This window comes from Macrobrachium rosenbergii, chromosome 21 (assembly GCF_040412425.1).
Source record: "Macrobrachium rosenbergii isolate ZJJX-2024 chromosome 21, ASM4041242v1, whole genome shotgun sequence".
NCBI lineage: Eukaryota > Metazoa > Arthropoda > Malacostraca > Decapoda > Palaemonidae > Macrobrachium > Macrobrachium rosenbergii.
This window is the reverse complement of record NC_089761.1, coordinates 17214534-17233159: the sequence shown is the minus strand read 5'-3', so window position 1 is coordinate 17233159 and position 18626 is coordinate 17214534. Positions and strand designations below refer to the sequence as shown.

Here is an 18626-nt window from a genome sequence, read left to right as displayed (position 1 = left end):
GGTTTTGAAAATCTGAGATACAAGTCTTTCTCCCAGCCTTAACAAACATCAATGAAAATGGTGATCTTACAAGACTTTTCAGTACCTAAATTTTGTTTTGGTTTTGAGAAACATACTTGCAAACTCCCCCATGGTCATTTAGCACCCAACCTACATACATCAAGATGTGAAAGCAATTTATCAATGTCCCTTGCAAATTAAAACTAAAGGGGATCAGAAGTCTCAAACTGACGATTCATGTTTTGGCAGTACTGTGTAAATTCACAAATGTACTATTCTCAGAAAACTGACTGAGATCGATAAACTATATAAAAGATCATTTATTCACCTAAGTCACTGAAAAAATACCCCAAAACACCATTACACAACTCTGAAGGAATGTAGAACATCTCACTGGAGGCACCCTTGTGGTCTCTATGGATGAATTAAGGGGAAAGTTTTGAATTTGAGAGATTACTGACCAAGAACTCTTGCTGGCATGAAGAGTTGAATCTATGGCTTGAGCCTAGATTCAAATGAAACAATCTTGATTTGAAAGGGGTTCAGTGGGGACTGTGATTCATAACTGGATTGGTTGCCTTTTTAGAAAATATCCTTTTGAATTTTTGCAATCCTTCCAGTAACATTTCTGGAATCCCAACCTCTGAAAGGGTGACCTCACCGTCCGGCCATGTAGCATAAGAGGGTGATGCCATCTTGTTCCTTCCATTTTACAACTGTTGAACAAAAAAGTTAAAAAATTTTCACAAAAAATAACAAATTGTACAGAAAGCATGTACAAAAACAGATGGCACCTAACAATTTCAATACTTATTAGTTAATATAAGCAGAATCACTAACCAGTATCTTCAAAATTCAACACTTTCTCATCAATTTAGCTTAAAGTAACAAAAACTGTCTCTTAACTTGCCAGGAGATTAAGAAAGTCAAATTATAGAAACTGACGTGACAGTTCTTTAATCATGAATTACCAAGCACTAAACCTCTCTATCAAATAGGGAAACCATTAAATCGCATATACTGTATTTAAAAAAATGACAAATATAGCGATGAAAAGTACAGTAAACCTCATGCAAACGAATGAAATTTATGGGAAACAATATACAGATATCTATTAATGCAAAAAAAATTATAAACTGTTTCTGCAGAAACTCAGCAAGACTGGTACATCTTATCATTTTCATTTTTATAAACTATACAATATATTCAGTACAGAAAAGCCCTGCAAATCCAACCCAACAGACCTGGTAACAAGGAAAGCACACTGCGAAACAGCATATCCTTCCAAGTCTCAGGACATTAACTTTGGACTACAAATTTTTCCTTCCTCTCTGGAACTCGGCAAACAAGTCTCTATGGTATCATAAATGCAATAAAACATGTCTACACAAGATGTGAAGGAATACTCATAAAAATGTTACCACCAGGTACATATTAGAATACACATGACAACTGGAAAAATGCTTTTCATTTCTTTCCCTTTTCTTGGAATATAACTGACAGAATCAAGAAAAATTTAATTACCATACCTATACCATGAAGAAACAAGAAAATAAAAATCAACATTTACATGTTATGTTCAGCCAGTGCAAGAAAACTGATACACTGCAAAAAAAAGTATACATTCCCTGTACTCCAGATTAATGGACTAAACACTGACAATAGACTGACTTTGTACAAAACCCTAACATTCCTGAACCAGAAATTTGTCTCGAAATGTGGTAAGCCTTCCCACAAAATGTTTGACCCCCTGGCTCCAAGTTATTTGAAGAAATGATTGGGGGTGAAGGTGATTTTCTGAAATTTCAGAGTAAGCAGTATCTAAAATGATTATGCTTTTGGGTCCTCAGGCGCAATTTACCCAAGAAAATGAGAGTCTGCTTTTAAAGTATAACTAAATTATTGGGGTAAAATAATAACGAATGAAATTATGTCCCACACCATCTCAGCTTATCAAATTATGTCCCACACCATCTCAGCTTATCACCCGAAGTCTCTCATAAAAGCTGAAGGTCTTAGGTGCAGTTACTTTATTTAGTAAGTTATTACACAAGAAGGACAAGGTAACAACCTGACGCCAAAAGACTGGCAACAGCTTTGAGGTCCAAGCCAATTAATTTTGCCTTTGGGCAGATTCCTCTCTATATTTCACGGCAAAGCTTTAACGAAACCATCAATTCTCATTTCTAGATCCTTACAGGGATTGCCTAAATGATTTTCTTGTAAATATTCTGCATATTGGGGCAAGATGTAATTAGGAAGCTGAGAAATTTTATGGTGACTAAAGGGAAGGGATAAAATATAAGCCAGCTAGCAATGCAACTAAAACTGAAGACACCGCAAAACCCACTAGTGCCACCTCCAGGAGCTCTTGGTTGGTTAAATCCCCTCCAGGAGATTTTAAGCACTTAAAAGTAACAACAGAGGAGTCTTACGTTTTTGCAACATGAACTGCTTTTGCACAAAAAAAATGAATTGCTGATTGAGAAGGAATTATATATTTATAAATTCTTACAAACTATGTACTAAGAGAAAAGGTGGAATCAAAGTGAGACATCCTTTTTTTAACAGCTACAATTTTTTTTAACTTACATTTAATGAGCCCCTGCTCATAATCCGTATTACACGCTTTATCACCATTTTCTCACTTTGGCACTCACACTCTATCACACAACTACGCTCACTCAGTTTACTTTCACGCTCTTCCTTTCTTACATCTCCTACAATACTTATCAAACAAATTGCTGATCCTCATGCAACAACCCCCTCACGCATGCATCACACGCATCTTTGCATCCTGGAGGATCCACCCATTTGAACCCCCTTCACACTTCAGTTTCGACCGCTGTCACAGTCACCCTCTTCGCTTTACATACACTTGATACATGCCCTCTTCCATTCCACATTCGCCACACTCGCCTCTCGGTTCTGAAACACATTCTCACATAATGCCTATTCTACACAGTTGCCACATATTACATTCACTGGTAAATTTCTACAACCATTAGCAATATGACCCACCTGTCCACACCTGCATTTAACCCCTATCTCGTACACTTCACCAAATGTCCTGATTGCCCACACCCGAAACACGCCCTAAAGCCCACCTACACTCATTCTTTGTATGTCCTTCCTTTCACATCTAAAACACTTCGACTTCCACTCACCGACCTTCCCTTTGTACACTACTATCCCTAAAACGCCCAAATCCATTGTTCCCTTTACAACCCATCATTCATCCTCACTGGCACCTCCACATTACTTGCTCTTACACTCTATCTATTACACTATCGGCCATTCTCATTGGGCCCTCAACACTGCATCCCTAAAGCTTCCAAACCTGGGCACTCTCTCATCTACCCCAGCCCTACACTTACACTTCTGCTCTCTTTTATATAACCCTGTCAAGCTCATAATCTTCTACAATTTCCAAAATTCTCCCCAAGTCAACCTTTCATTCGGCCCATCTTTTCTTCTCCTTCCGCCTGTCTACAAATTCTCTAACCCATCTGGCACTGTCCTCAACAACTTCCGTACTAACTCCTCTTACATTCATCTATCCCATCATCCCCAAACTTCTTCCTTGCCAACGCCTCCAGCCCATAAAGCATACAGTGACAAGGTTTCAGCTTTCATTCTGCCTCATCAAATTCATTCTCCTTCATACTTAACACTGCCATACGCCTCGCTTGCTCAACTAGTCTAGCTTTCACCTTGTCATACTCAAACATCTCCTACACTCATAAATAACCCTATACATATCAAGCAAAAACCCAGTCAACATTCTCCTAACACGCCCACACTCTTACTCCCCATACTTATCCTGACAAACTCTTTCTATACTCCCTGTTAAGAAATCATGCACATCCCTACTTCCATACTATTATACCTTCACACCGGGGTACCTCCTCACATACATAGCCTTTCACTTCTTTCTCACTTTCACTCTCACTTTCGCTACTTTCACTCTGTCCTTCATACCCTCTTCCGAATACAAAGAGTCCACTCTCCGCACTTGCTTTACATTCATCTACCACATACTCTTCCCTTTATCCACTTTTATCCACTCACCTCCATCCACCCTACTATCACTACTGCCTTCACCCTCTCCCCTTCTTCCTGCCTTCTCCACTTCCTTACCCTTCTACCACCCCTCTCCCTTTCCCTTCTTCCCTTTTACCTCCCCTGACTTATCCTTACTTTCCTCCGCTCTCTTCCTTGCTTTTCATTCCCTCTTTCCTTACCCTGCCTTTCATCTCTCTCAGTTTCTTACTTCCTATTTCCACATCACTTTTATCATCACGCCCATTCACTTCTTCCTCCTTTTCTTTCTCTCTGCCCCTTTACACGTTCCAGAGGACTGCCTCCAACAGCCCTTCTCCAAACCACCCTTTGAACTCACTCTCATCATTTCTTCCACACTTTTCTAAGTATCATTCCTCCAACTTTTTATCCATCCTCTCTTCCATTCTCTCTTCTGACTCTTTCATCTCCCTCTTTCATTTCTTCTTTGCACTTCTTAGCATTCCTCCACCTCCTCCAACTGACTCTCAATCTCTCATTCACCCTCAACCACGTATTCTCCTCTCTCAACCTTACCAGTTCCTCTTCCATCCTTCTCTTCAGTCACACTACAGCCACCACCTCACTTGCAGCTGCACACCAGCTGCCCCATCGCTAGCGCCAAATATTATGTGGCTGAATTCTAACCCACAAACAAAACAACACTCACTCCTGATCTTCTTCGGCTGCTGGAGATGGGTAAAGGCCCACGTCGCCAATCACAGCACACAGAAACCACAAAACAAAATTTCAAACAAACCTCCACCAACAACGAATTTAAAAAGACACATGCACCATCAATGTGTACCGTATCCAAAACAAAAAGCCAGACTAACTCCCCGCTCACTTTCTGGCTGGACTCAATGCCCAAGACTTCCCAAAAACTGAAAAAACTCCGACACAGACAGACAGCGCCAGAAACGAACTCCAACAACCGATCCACCACAAACGACAATTACACTCGCCTCTCTCTCTCTCTCTCTCTCTCTCTCTCTCTCTCTCTCTCTCTCACAAAACGTTGGGAAATGCTAAATACAAACAAATTTATTCATCCCTCTATATGGTGTATTGTATGATCTTACCATGACATAACTTGAAGGAGTGAAATGTCTTACCTCTGGAAGTTTTTTTACTTGATCATAACCTTTCTGTTCTAACTGACTCTGCAAGCTAGGATACATAAGGTCTAACTTACTCCTGATCCTCCTCCCCCTCAACAAATATGATGGTGTTACACCCGTAGTACTGTGTACGGTTGTTCTATAGGATAAGAGAAACTTTGCAATATGAAAGGTTACATTACCAGAGTTTGCTTGTCTACACTTCATAATAGTGTTTGAAGGTTGACAAATTTCTTGCCTCACCACTGGATGGATGGTAAGTTGCTGATAATGTATGTTGTATACCATTCATTCAGAAATTCTTAACTCCTGTGAAGTAAACTGTGACCATTGTCTGACACTATTCTTTCTGGCAAACCATGCGTTGCAAAGATTTGCATGAGTGATTATAGTTACTAATGATGATGTTACTTGCATTAGTATGACTTGGTCACTTACTATATGCATCTACTAATATCACCATGAGTATCCTAAAATGACCTGCAAATCTATATGCACACGTTGCCACGGGTATCTGGGTAATTCTATGGATGCATTCTGTTTGTTTAGATTATTTTGTTGTAATGCACAATTCATACACTTTTAACCAAATTTCAATGTTCATTCACCTGGCCACCAAAACATAAGTTCTAGCATTGACTTGATCACTATACCTTGGTTCATGTAGATTTGATAAACCCTACTTAGTGCATTTGGAATCACTACTTGATCCTCTCAGGATACAACTTAGTGTACACTAACTATCTCCAAATCTCTTTGTATGGGTTTACAATTGACATCATCTACACAAATATTCTGCCAGTTGTTAGACTCTGTACTACTTTCATGAGTACTGGTCTTTTTGTACCTTGTGCTATTTCCTAGTCAGTAACAGGTAAATTCATATACAGAAATTAAAAGAATACTTTCATCATGTTCTTCTGGTGCTTTGTCCACATGCAATCTCGACAAAGCGCCTGCATGACCCATCTTTGATGTTGGTCTGTACTCTATGTTATAGTCATATGCAGCTAATATTATTGCCCAACGCTAGGTCTTGTGCCACTAACGCAGGCAGCTTGCTTTTGGACCTAAAATCATCAACAATGGTTTGTGGTCTGTAACTAACGTGAACTTTTTCCTACCATAGAGATACAAATGGAACTTTATTACTCCATACACTAATGTTAATGCTTCCTTTTCAGTTTTGTGAGTAGTGTCTCTCTGCTATGTTTAATGCTCTAGAGGCAAAAGCAATTCGTTTTTTCTGTACCATCTGGCAATACATGTGCTAGTACTGCACCTAAACCTATGTTTGAGGCACTACAAACCAACTTAATGGCAAATCCATTTGATAAATGTACTAGGAATGTGGGTGAAGTCACTTCTGCTTTGATTCTTTAAAGGATTTTGATATCTTTTGTTCAATTTCATTTAAATATCCTTTGTTCAGCATATTATATAATGGTGTGCAATTGTTGCTAAGTTCTTAATTGAAATTTCCATAAACGTTACTAAACCTAAAAATGACTGCACCCTCAGACTGGTACTTTGCTGACTGTACTGCAGACATCTTATTTTTATCTGCACACTTTACCATTTACAATAAAACCTAAATACTCTACTGAGTCAACTTCAAAATACATTTACTCTTGTTGACTTTGATATTATGTCTCTTTATTTTAGAACTGCACTGAACTTCTCTGTGCTCTTTCTTGTTTTTACCAGCTACTAGTATGTCATCAATGAAAATGAATACCCTGACATACCTGCAAAATATTTTGTCCATTGTTTGTTGCCATATAGTTGACAGGCCAGCGACTCCATATGGAAGTCTTTTAATAAGGTCTCTAAATGTGTGTCACAGTACATAATTCTGGGAACTTTCATCCATAGAAAGCTGCTGGAAATGCCTTTCTTAGATCTACCTGAAACACAGAGCATCCTGACAAAGTTTGAACATATCTTTGGGATTTGGCACGGATGCTGGAGCTACTTGCAGTTGTGGATTAAAATACCTTTGTAATCATAACCTAACTTGACCATTGTCCTTAACAATTAACTAATGGTGTAGCCCAATCTGAATAATCTACCTTTTCCCATGAACCTTTCGTTTTCATCCTCTAATTTTCAGTTTCACAGCTGTTAAGGTACAGGAACTGGTCTTGATAAAAATCTTGAGTGGCATTCTCCTTCAAAACTAAGACTGCTTGTGCATTCTTTACTGTACCTACTCTGTCTTCAAAGACTTCACAATCTGACAGAGATTAGTTATTGAAATTTCTTCCATGGCCTTTGTTTTAAATTGTAACTCTTAGAAATACCAGGCCAATCTAATTTGATACATCTTAACCAACTAGACCCACAAGGTTTGTCTCTTTACCTTTGAATTACCGTCAATGGTAACATGCCTATCTCTTTGATTATTATACTGTACTTTCACTTGTGATGAACCATTACTTCTATGTTTGTACTATTAGAACTTACACCTTTGTCCGAAGGTCTTGTCACTAGGTTAGGTATTGTTTGTGTGCAACTCTTCAGAAATTATTGTCACGCCTGCAGCTGTATCTATCTGCATGGGTGTGAGTTTCGATTATTTTATTAGAGTCATAAGACGTTTTGTGCATCTTTGTTCACAGTAGAATTTATGAAATGGAAATTTTCTACTTGTTGTCTTATGTACACTGTCTTCATTTGAACTAGAGCTGTCATTGAATCATGCAGTTCTATTAATATGTTTAGTGGTCTTTTGCTTGGTAAAATTTACACTGACTTGTTAATGACCAGCCGGCTTCTGGGTAGTTATCGATGTTCAATCTGATGCCGACATTTATCCAATCATTACTTTTAATGATCTTGCCTACTACACCATAGCATGCTTCTTTTGAGGGTTTGGAAAATTCATGTGACTTGATTTTCAGAGTTTGCAGTTGGTCACCCTTGTTATACTTGGATATACCTAAGCTAGGCTTAACTAATTGATGTGTTTGCCCTTTCTTGCATATTGGTAACTCTTTTATAGGTTACTGATTTACCTGGCTACGTCAGTTTGAGTCTTACCGCAATGACATTTATCGATAACTAACCATTTCTAATGCCTTGCCATTTCCAGAACTCTTTGCAAGGCATTTTTACTTGTAGCAATTGCTTTATAGCTCTTGTGAGTTACTTCCTCTCATAACTCTCTATTAACCTCTATATCAACAAATTCACAATAGCAGCTAATTTTAACCTTATTTGCCAAAGTGTCTATTTTCCACCTTGATTCTTGTGATAGTAATGAACCATGACGCCTGAAGTATTTATTGACTTATGAGCAAAATATTGTGTCACAATTGTGTCCTCCAATGAATTATTCATTAGATTCAAAGTTTTGTATACTTCTGAACTTCCTTGTATCTGCAGTGATGAAGCATTAAAGCCTTCTATTGCTTTTTTTATCAACTTTCCTAGTGCTTTAGGTAAATTTCAAAACCGCCTATCCACTGTTTCCATCTTGTACCCACTGATTTGATGCCTCCATACTAAATAGCCCAGACTTTTGATATCTATCGGCATGTTTGCTGTTAGGTACTTAAAGCTGGGTTAGGCTAGGAACTTGGAAGCATTTGTACTTAGCTAACAATGGAAGTTTGAACCTAGGTTAGGCTATACTAGACTCTGTCAAACCTAGTTGTATAATTCCCAATAAATTTCTATCTAGGCTAAACCACCTTATTTCATGAGCCACTACAACTCCTACTTGGTACCCTGGTGAGGCTATGCTAGCATAGACCTACTTGAGCTCTTTAACTCCTCTGCACCAACCTATTTGTCCTTTTGGTACCTTGACTTGGCGCATACGCTGCAAGAAATGCTGGCCTGGAGTGCTGAAGGTATCCACTGAGATCATTCGACTTCTAGGTAGACTCATCTCAAGCAGCTTGTGCTGTCTTCTGTAGGCTTGAAGGTTAGGCGAGGCTGCCAGCGTGAGGCTGTGGCCCCATTTGTCTGCTATGCTCATAATCACCTCTGCCGCCACTGATGTGTTGGAAGCTATGTCACTGCAATTCTTCGTTCTACCTGCAAGGTAAATATGATTGTATTTAGTATTTATGTCGATCCCATCCTCGTCGCCATTGATGTTGGTATTTATAACATACCATACCTTCTCACTACCCGCAAGGTAAATGCATACTAGCATTTGAGGCTTCCGATCCCATCCGCCGCCACTGATGTGTTGGTATTTATAAATACATACTAATTCTTCGTCTTCCACTGCAAGGTAACATGATGTGTAATGATTTAGCATTGAGGTTTGGTCCTATTTCGCCGAGATAACGAGACACGTCATAATAAAGCGAGCCTTTCAGCTCGTGCTTAACCTCCTGCTACATTTGAGAAGAAGGGGGTAAGAGATGTATATAAAATACAAAAAGCATATACATGGTAAATCATAACAGACAAATATACCGATTGATACACAATAAGGAATTATTCTACATACATGAGGTAGAAACCTATAGATCGGGCTCAGTGCCGATCTAATACTAACACAACAATAACTGATTACACTTATACTCTACAGCATTACGCAACATCTAGCTGCAGCTTTGAACTGAACGCGTCTACGGACGGCGTTATATAACATGTCTTGCACTTACGTTAAGACATACATGACAGTCAGACTTCGTCAGTCAGGTCCAGGGCAGCAGCAGGTCATGGCAGCAGAGCAGCGGAGCATTTTTGGACGTGATGGTTGTCGTCTCGACTCTGTCGTGGGCGTCCAGTGTTGGAGAACTGTTCCTGAGGACTAGACGGTTGTCGTGTCGGCTGTTTAGTTGTCCTGCGGTGTTGGTTTTACAGCCCTTGATTAATTTATTCCTTTATGCTGCATGTTTATGATATTATGCTGCCTGTGTATTATTATAATTCTTTTGAATTGTTTAATTACATGAATTTTATGTTGCTGTCCTATGCTTCGTTATTGATTTGTCTTTTAAGTTTGTTTTTCCTAACTTACCACTTGTAAAATTTTGTAAATACACTGAATATTATGTCACTTTTAGTTTTGTTCTGCCTTTCCTCCTTTTTTGTCACTCAATAAATATTACACCTATATTGCTTAAGTTTGTTTTCAAACCTGCTGGCCTCAGAAAGGCTAGATCATTATGCGTCAGCTCCTCTGCACTAACCTTTATGACTGGGCATTCGCTAAAGTTGACATTTGAGCAGGGGTAATCACCATCTGCCTGTGTATTCTGGGAATATTCTCCCACATCTATTCTAGTTGCTGCTTAAAAGCCATTGTTTCAAATGCCACTCAGTATCATGATATAGCTCAGGTTATGCAAATCCCACCGCCATATGTACCACATGTAGGTGGGGGCTACGGCAGACAAAAATATACAGTTTTATTTTATTATATGACTGCTCTGTGCTGTGTGTAGTCTCTTCATAACTTACTCCTTTTTAAATTTACTTTAATACACTTTTGGGTAGGTTGCCACCAGCAGTGGTGTTTGTAACACACCAACTGCAAACAAAAAAAAAAAAATAGTTAAACCAAGTGTTTTGCCACGTAGGTTTATACTATTACCCCTTTGATACTGCTTGGTGGGTAACAAAAGAAACAGGCTTACATACACTAATAACACCTTTATTATATAAAAGTATATTTCTTCATTATACTGTTAACTCCTGAGTAAAGTAAAACTAATTGATGAGTTAAAATAAAGTTATTTGTAAACTATTAAATAATATATCAAAATATTGTGCTTGATTAAAAAATGGAGTACTGATTATGAAAAAACAATGAAATTGTAAAACTAATTTGTATCCATACACATATATGTCTTCATTATATTTTAACATTTGGATTAAAGTTAATTTCATGATTGAAAGAATAGACATCTGTAAATTATCAGAAATAACAATAGAAATATGAAATCAATATCACCTTGTGAAGTAAGGCCTACATATCTTCTTTGTATGGAGGTGATGGTGATCTTTAACAATACGTTGAAAGTTCATAATAGAAATGATTATGAAACTCATCTTATCATAGGATTTCTGCCCAATACGAGAAATTTAAGCAGGTCGGTAAAAATTACTGACCTCGCTGGTTGAGTGCTGGATTGTAACTCCGTAGACTTCTTTTTTACCGACTTTACCCGAGATTACCGCACTTCGGCAACTCTGGGACGAACAAGAAAAGGACGCTTTGTTATCCCACTTGGCGCCATTTTTTGTCAGTGGTCTTGCTACCTCTCAGAATATAGTCAAGAGTCATGCTTCTCATTTTCCAGGTGCAAGCATGATATTTCTCACAGGTAGTCAGTACTACACAATTTACCAGAAGACTCAAAACAGCTCTTTTAAGTTAAGTGCCACCTTTTAAGCCAAATGGATGGGCAAAACGCAATGAATTTTGGTTACATAATCAAGAATCACGCAAGGCTTCCCTTTGGTTTAGCCCGCAACACACCTAGGCACTACACACTGTAACACAAATAAGAATGAGATGTGCACTCTAAGGCGTACTTCCCAAGATTCGGTCCATCGTCTGCATATTCGAACAGCGATGGCTACGTATAAATAGAAATTGGAAGAGGAGGGGGATGATAATGCAGCCAATTTGAGTTTTAAAGAGTTTATCATAGGTACTCGCGTTTTGATCGACTTTTGAAGACCTAACTATGAAGGTATTTTCAAGGAGGTCACATCATACATGACATATAACTTATTGCATGTAATGTTAACATATTAGTATTGTATTTTTAAATACAAACATAACAAATATGCATCTTTTCCCTGGATATTTTAAAAAGTTATGCTTTAGTTCAATTCATGTAATGATATTGTATGTATTCTCATATTATTGTATTATATAAAATACAAATGTAGCGATATGACTTAAATACACCTTATAAAAAAATGAACAGGTTCCGTTTGCTATTTTCAGTTGGTTTCATCATAATACGCGCTTTACATATTTATCTTTTATCAGCGTGAAAAAACAGTACTGTAAAATGTGTTCTTTCATGCCTAGTAGTTTTGAGTAAAATACTTTTTGTTCATGAGACTTACCTGTCAGATATATATATAGCTGTATTCTCCGAAGTCCGACAGAATTCTCAAAATTACGTACACGCAGTGGCCGGGCAGGTGGTTAGTACCTATCTCTGCCGCTTGAGGCGGTATCGCGGGAACCATTCCCATTTTCTATTCAGATTTTCTCTCTGTCGCCGGACTGTCAACACCTGCTGTCAGTCCCTCCGCCATCGGATTTCGGAATTTGTTGTCACTCAGTATTTTGTTTTTGGTATACGACCGATCTGTGGCCCGGCATACGCTTCTTGTGAATCGCTTTTGATTTTGCTTTTGACTCTTCTTATAATTAAGATGTTCACCTCTAGCCACGAAGTCTGTAGCTTGGTGAATGTAAGGTGAGGCTAACGCAAGATCGACAGTTCCTCACACCTTTATGTATGATATGTATGGTGTTCAATGCTCTATGATAATCGGTATAATGAATGTGAGGATTATCTGAGGGTGAGTGGAAGAAATATGTGAAGCCTATATGCTTAAATTGGAGCGTGATAGGTTGAGAGATCTTCCTCCTGAGTGCATCCTTAGATGGACAGTCAGGTTTTCTCCTACTAGTAACCCTGGTAGCTATTTTTATACTAACTGTAGTTTGTTGCTGCAGAAGGTAATACCTCACCGTGGTTGAGTCACGCGTGCTTGAAACTAAAGTGAATGCAATTCAAACTCAAAGTGTTGAAGTTGGTGCCCCAGGTTGTGGAGGGGGCGTCAGATCGCCCTATAATGCCTCAGGCCTGACCTCTGCCTAACTCCCAGGACCAGGGAGGCATGTCGAAAGCCCCCATGAGGGTTACGGGGCTTCCCCACCGACTACGCTCCTTCGCAGGTCCTGATGACGCTACTCAGGCTGGCGATTGCACAGGCACGCATCCTGAAGGATTGCTTCTCCGTCCTCCTGGCATCTCTCCCGCTTCGTTGGAGCTCGCTGACTTCGCCTCTTGTTATAGTGGGGCAAGTTAGAGAGAGGACGCCCAATGCCCCTCTTCCTCTAGACGCTTGTGCTCTTCCCCGAAAGTTGCGTGATATTCCTCCAGGAAGAGAATGAAGTGCTGGATGATGACGCTACTCGACCCCTGTCGCGCTAAGGCAAGGGCTAGAGCTTCTTCCCCTGTGAGAAGGAAGTATACGTCTCTCACTCCTCTCCTCTCAGGTTCAGCCCTTCTCCTGAGAGAGTTGCTTCTCCAACGCCGTAAGATTTTGCTGGGTTTGCAAACAACAACTGATGCTCGCGAACCTTTCAAGATTCGAAACTGCCTGCCAAGAGGTACAGACTTTCACCTTCGTCTCCTGCTTCGCCTCGCCTGCTAGATGTTTTGAGCTTCGCCTGTCGCTCTAGAGAGAGTGTTTAGTGGCTTCCCAATCGCCTGCCCGATTTGAGGTGTTAATTTCTTTCTGGACTCGCATTGTGAGCGTGGTCTGCTCTTCGCGGCGCTTCACGCTCACGCCGCCTACCTTGACGCCGGGCAGGCGCTCAGCCATGACGTCATGCCGCCACTCTGCAGACTCTCTTCTAGTACTTGCCACGGAGCCTCTCGCGCGTCACGCCATGACGCTCCGCGCTCGCTTCGCCGTATAGCTTCAAGTCTTGTGTTGACGCCGCTCCAGTTGTACATCATGTCGCACAACTACCCGCTTCAACATCTGATGTCCTTCTTAATTTAGCCAGTACTTGTTTCTCGCAGTACATATACTAAAAAATTGGAACGAAGCAGAAGATTAGTACGGCTCTGAAGAAGGATGACATGCAAATCGTGAAGCTGCCCGCATTTTTATGTTTACTATACGACTCTAGTTGACGCATTTCTTCGATCGCTGGAGTTCGCCACGACGGGCGAATCGAACTACTTTCACCTCACTCAAGACCCGCCAGCTGGGGGAAGAACATCCTTCGTCACAGCCTTTGGATGAAGATGAGAAACATCTTCGCCTTCTCTTCCTCTGATTATCAGACTTTGGGCTTTTCTTAAGGATCTGTTTCGAGACTTTTCAACCTTCGGCCCTCTCTCTCCACCTTCGCAGTTGTCTTTGTCTTAAGGGGGAGGCTGATCAAAAATCGAAAATCAAAATTGGGATTTTTTTTTTTTTTATATGGCATCATACATATCCTGACTATCTTCTCAGAAAGTTTTATTTAAAAATTGTTGGCAGTTAGGAGTTATAAACAAAACAGTAACTTATCATACAAAATTACATTTTTCGATAATGTAAATGATATTGTCAGTATATCGTGGTAATTTCCTTTAGCTATGAAATAATATCTAATGCGTTATATGGCAACCCAGGACCTAGTACGCATCAGCTTAAAAGACAGGAATACTGCAGGGCAGTCAGTGGCAGTCGTCAGCAGCAGCCCAGTTTTGACTAAGTAAGACGGTCGCACTGCCCAACCTGAGCCGCGTTTTGACATCATCATTTAGCAAAGCATATTACTTGCAAGTCTATTGTTATATTGTTTGGCTTTTCAGTATGTCATATAAAACATCAAACTGTGTACAGCAAAGCAATTAAATACACAGAGAAGCAAAAATATTGTATTTCAAAACTAAAGTTATCGATATCCAAACTGCATCTCCTCTATAACGAATGCAATCGAATCTCAATGATACAAAAAGTAAAACGGAAGCTAAATAAATTGCTTCATAAACAAAGGGGCTTCCATGGAAGCAACACGAGACCCGCACTCACGAGAGAGAGTTTTTTCTCGAAGGAATGTCACTTCCGGGCAGAGTGTGTAGCAAGTGACTCCTTTCATCTCCAGATTCCATTAGCAACCAGGTTTACTTGCACAAGCCTGAAAAAAAGTAGTGAAAGTGACGTTTGGTCCTCCTACTGTTAGAGAGAGGTTACTTGGTTCCTCCTGTCTCCTCCTCCTTTGTTTTTGTTTCAATTGTGCCATCCTGTCAAACAGAAAATTCTGTTTGACCTGCCTGAACAGATGTTCGAGTGTGGGACAGCAGTGGAACAGGTCTTGGACTCGCTGTTCCTCGGGATTTTACTACAGATTGCTCTCTAGTCCCAAACTTTCAGTAGGTCAGACCCATCTGACGTCAACAGGTCGAATAACTCAACCTGAAGGAAAAGTTCAAGATGGAGACTCGCAGTCAACGCTTAGGAGCCCTTTCTTCCTGGGGATTGACAGTATCTGGGATCTCCAAGATACTTTCATTCACGCCCCAATTCATCCAATGCTCATGAAGTATTCAGGTTGTCTTGGGGGACCAGACGTACCAGTTCAGGCTCTTTGGACTGCACAACGCCCATACCACGTTGAGCACCGCCTTCGTCCGATCAGCGGCAACGCGGTCTGGCTGCACTTTGATGGGTGACCGCCGGGAACACCAGATGCCGTTGGCGCTACATTTTGCCCGAGGGCGTTTACACCCTCTCATGAAAAACGTTGCTATGCAGTTGCACCTGGTCGACGCCAGGATCTCACCTACTTGGACGATTGACATCTGAGCGTCAGCTTGCTAAGGTATCTGGAGGACCTTCAGTTGACTGCAACTCGTGGAAGTCCTGGGACTTCTGGTCTGTGGAAAGCCGCAGCTGATCCTCACTGTCCACAGTTCAAATTACGTATCTAGCGGCTTTTAGCCTCCGTCGCAAGAACGGCAACTTCTATGTACGAAAAGTCTCGGCCTTCTGGAAAAGGAAACATGCTCGGTGAGGGAATTCACGAGTCTGCTGGGGACCATTTCTCGCTGGAGAAGTTTGCTTCACTGGGGAGTCTGCATCTCAGGCCTCTTCAGTTCTTTCTGTTGGAGAACTGGCAAAGCAAAGAAGACTTGAAAGAGGAATTGAGAATTCTTCCTTCTATAAAAGAGGATCTGTAGTGGTGGCTCGATCCAACGAAATTGCAGAAAGGGATCTCCCTCAAGCTTCTGAACCCCGACCTAGTGTTGTTTTTCCGACGGGTCGTCAACAGGTTGGGGGGCAACACTAGAGGGAGAGGAAGTGTTAGGAACCTGGAGAGAGGAACAGGTGTCCTGGCACATCAACTTCAAAGATTTGGCAGCTATCTTTTAGCTCTCCAATTCTTCGAGGTCCAAGCTTGCAATCGTGTAGTTCTAGCAAACTCGGACAATACTACTTGTTCCCTGTTCAGCCTTGCAAGAGAGATTATTCTTTGAGCCTATGCTCGCAACATTTCGATTCTCAAGCAAGTTTTGTTGCAGGGGTCGAAATGTTCGAAAGAGACCTGCTCTTGTTGGTGTTATCAACTCTGCCGAAGGAATGGACCCTTCATCAGGAGGTCGGCCAAGATTTTTGGAAATTCTTGGGGTCGCTTATCTTGTGGATCTTTTCACGACCAAGAACAGCGCAGGCTCCTCTATAAAGCTCATCTGTACTCGACCCGCAAAGCAAGTGAGATGCCTTTCCTGGATTGACGGGAATAGATGCTTACGCCTTTTCCCGCTCTAAATTCTGGGAGAAGTCATACTAGTTCAAGGCCTCACAAGGGACGCAGGATGACTCTATCCCCATGCTTTTGGCCTCCCTTCAACCACTGGTTCTCGAGTTTCTCTCTGCTGGTAGACGCCCGAGACCCTTCCTATGAGAGCATAAACTCACTTCTCGTAGATATCTTTCGACCTCCCGCTCTGGAACCTGACTGCTTGTGACTCATCGGAACTTCTGGTCAGAGCGAAGGGGTTTTTTCTGGCCAGTGCACGGGCCATCGCAGAGCTGCCTTCATCTAAAAGGATATATCTAGCTAAGTGAGCAACCTTCAAAGGTTGGTGTAGAAAGAAGGCTTTTCCTCTTCCTATCACGTGAGGCCAGGTTGATTTTCTCCTTTACTTAAGAGAAAAACTCGCATAGCAGTCTGACTATCAAGTGTTATCGAGCATGCTGATTGTTTTCAGACAGAGATTAGATTTGTCTGACAATAAGTGGACTCCACGATCTTACGAGCTTTCAAGACGTCCAAGGTTCCTCAGCTAATTCCCCTGCTTGGAACTTGACTTAGTGCTCAAGTTTTTGATGTCTAGTCCTTTGAGCCTCTCCACCTGCATCTCTTAAGGATGTTACTGAAAACTGCATTCCTCACGGCTCTGGCGACTGCGAAGAGAGGAGCGGGTTCGAGGTCATTATGTGGGCTTCTAAGGAACACAATGCTGTCTATTCTTTAAGCCCTAAGTTCTTGGCTAAGAATGATAGGTCTTCTAACCCTTGGCCTAGACACTTTGAAATTAAAGGTTTAGCAGACCTTATTGGACAGGAACCTGAGGGAGTTCTATGTCCAGTTGTGAGCTCAAGTACTACTCTGAAAGAACACAGGACACCTGTGGTCCCTCGGATAATTTATGGTGTTCTGTGAGGCAAACTAGTTAGTCCTATGTCGAAGAATGCACTGGCATTCTTCATTAGGACGCTATTATGACGCGACACTTCTAGTTAGACAACTCCAACTTCAAGTTGTTGAGAGTTAACGCTCATCAGTGAGGGCAGTTGCTACCTCCATGGCGCTCAAGAAAGCTATGGTACCCAGTGACATTCTCAGTGCCACATTTTGGCTAAGTCAATTCGGTGTTTGCCTCACACTCTTGGCAAGATGTTTAGTAGCATACTGAAATTGCTTTTTCTGGGATCACATTGTTTCAGCAACCTTGGGGACAGGGGTAACTCTGATCCTATCCCCTTTTAATTGTGTTTTTATGGTTGTTGTCAATTACTGAGGCAGTCTTCTCCCCAATCCTTTGCAACCAACGCTTAGGTGTTGGTTAGTGGTTAGTAATGCTCTTTGTCCTCTTTGTATGGTCTATGATCTAGTCACATTGTGGTCACGCCCTGCTGACAGATCATCTAGAAGTCGCCAGCTATATATAGGTCATTACCTTGTTGGGTTCCTTAGTAAAGCAGAAGCAGACTAGAGGACAGTAACCACTCAGTCAGCTACGCTATCAGATAGTGAACCAAAATAATTTTACTAATAATTGGTTTTTTCCTAATTCTTATTGTCTCTACCCTCTCCAAAGGTGGTAGACTAGCTAAGAGAGATATTCACAGAAGTCTCATGAACAAAATGATATTTTAAATGGGATAAAAAATAAAGTTTGTTCATACTTACCTGGCAGATATATTCATATTGCCCTCCCTCCTCCCTCAGGACAGTGCAGTGGCGTTGAAAATCTGGAATAAAATGGGAATGGTTCCTGATACTCGCCTCCCAGCGGCAGGAATGGTACTAATCCACCTGCCCGGCCACCGCGCAGCCGCGAATTCTTAAATTCTGTCGGATTGGAGAATACAGCTATATATATATCTTTACAGGTAAGTATGAACAAACTTTATTTTATCATTAAAATATTTCTCTCCAATTTTATTTAATATCGGCAGAATAAGGTTACGGAGTTTCGCCCATATGTTGCTGAT

At 40.9% G+C, this 18626-nt stretch overlaps 1 protein-coding gene and 1 non-coding gene across 2 annotated transcripts in view; both read left to right on the top strand.

Moving 5' to 3' along the window:
• LOC136849730 (oxysterol-binding protein-related protein 9) overlaps positions 1–18626 on the top strand; it is a 272256-nt gene that overhangs the window by 46867 nt on the left and 206763 nt on the right. The gene's annotated exons all lie outside the window — the stretch shown is intronic.
• Positions 13917–14022, top strand: LOC136850295 (U6 spliceosomal RNA). Its single transcript, XR_010856603.1, has one exon. It is a non-coding gene; the product is annotated as a U6 spliceosomal RNA (small nuclear RNA).